Source organism: Propithecus coquereli, unplaced genomic scaffold (genome assembly GCF_000956105.1).
Source record: "Propithecus coquereli isolate 6110/MARCELLA unplaced genomic scaffold, Pcoq_1.0 Scaffold18, whole genome shotgun sequence".
Taxonomy (NCBI): Eukaryota; Metazoa; Chordata; class Mammalia; order Primates; family Indriidae; genus Propithecus; species Propithecus coquereli.
In genome coordinates this window covers 12,190,913-12,192,615 of record NW_012142745.1, presented here as the reverse complement: position 1 = coordinate 12,192,615, position 1,703 = coordinate 12,190,913, and the positions used below count along the sequence as shown (strand labels likewise).

The window sequence follows — 1,703 nt, the reverse complement described above, 5'->3', positions numbered from 1 at the left end:
TTCATTGAGCTTTCTTACAATCCATGTTCAGAACTCTTCATCTGTCATTTTAATATTCTGCTTTTGGTTGATAATCATTGTTAGAGTGCTGGTGTTCCCTTTTGGGCATGTCCTTCATTCTGATTCTTCATACTTCCAGAGTTCTTTCACTGATTACTTCTTATCTGGAGAAGCTGTTGCTTCTTACTTTTGGATTTTCTTTTGTTTGTTTACTGGTGCCTCCTTGAACTGTTTACAAGGCTGAGAAATCATCTTCTTTTGTGTTTGAGCCATAGACGCATTTGAGGACTATTTTTTTTTATCAGTTTGCTTACGCTAAAAGTTAGAGTGTGTACTGTCAAAAAATGAAGCAAATTTACATTTTACTTTGAAAGATACAATGAACAATTAAAATGAACGTATTTAACACATTGTTCTATTGTAACATCAAGATGAGGCAACATTTGTAGCTGTTATTAGGTCTTTTCCTAGTGTGATTTCCCTAAAGCGGCATGTTTCTAATATTGTCTGAATTTGGAAAATAAAGGGGGAAAAACAAATGACCAATTTGTACACTGAAGTGTTATAAGTCATATGACAACTCATGCTGCAAATAGAATTGAGATAGTACAACATTTTGATAATTGCTTCTTTCTCTCATTTTACAAAGGGAAAAACTCAGAATCCAGAATGCTAGTCTTGTCTTTCCTTTAATTTCCCTTGAGTCTTTGTAGATGACCTTGAAACCTTTATGTGATTGTGTTTTCTTATCTAGGCAACAAGAATGACACTATCTATCCTGCTTACCCTTTGAGGTTATTGTAAAGAAAAAAACATTATTTGCAAAGGTCTTTTGAAAAATCACTATATATGCCATGACTTGCTAAAGAACTCTGTCAAAAACAATACTTCAGGTTTCAGAATACTTTATCTCCAGTCTTTCTTTCCATTAACACTAGATATTTGGATGAATTGCCTTTTCACGCTATTCACAGTTTGTGATCAGATGACAATATGATCTTCCAGTAAAGGGATATTTAGCTTTCTGTTGTCTGCAGAATTCATGGTATAAATCTAACACTTTATAGGCACAGTAATTAGAGAGTTTTAAAAACAAGCTCATCACTTTGCTCTCCTGTTTCTACTATATAATCAATGTATGGGCACATATATTAACAGAATCCATCGTTAATAAGCCTAATGCTCAAAAACAAATTTATAACATTTTTTATCTACTTTCATTTTCCAAAAATATCAAGCTAAACAAATGCAGAGAATGAGATTCCAGGATAAACTGGATCTATTGTACAGAAAGGGCTCAGAATAAAGTGCATCAGGAAATAGCAACTCATAGTTCAGATTCCTGCAGCCCAAGCCTTTCTCCCCCAACCTTCCTCATCAGGCTCACCTTCCAGTGCTGAGACGGAGGCTCTCAGAGGCTTCTCTCCATCATTGGATTCTTCAGAGTCCTCACTGCTGATGACTGTGAAAAAAGAGCAAAATCCATTAAGACTCTCAGGGTGTGACCAAGGAGTCCACACAGTGAGAAATCCCATAAAAGAGTACAAGGGGCCAGGCACCATGGCTTACACCTGTAATCCCAGCACCTTGGCAGGCCCAGGCAGGAGGATCCCTTGACCCAGGAGCTTCAGACCAGCTTGGACAACACAGGGAGACCCTGCCTCTACAAAAAATGTAAAAATTAGCCAGACATGGTGGCTCAC

The 1,703-nt window shown here is 37.1% G+C and overlaps 1 pseudogene; it reads right to left on the bottom strand.

Annotated features, from left to right (window-relative positions):
- LOC105808752 overlaps positions 1 to 1,703 on the bottom strand; it is an 83,544-nt pseudogene that overhangs the window by 70,067 nt on the left and 11,774 nt on the right.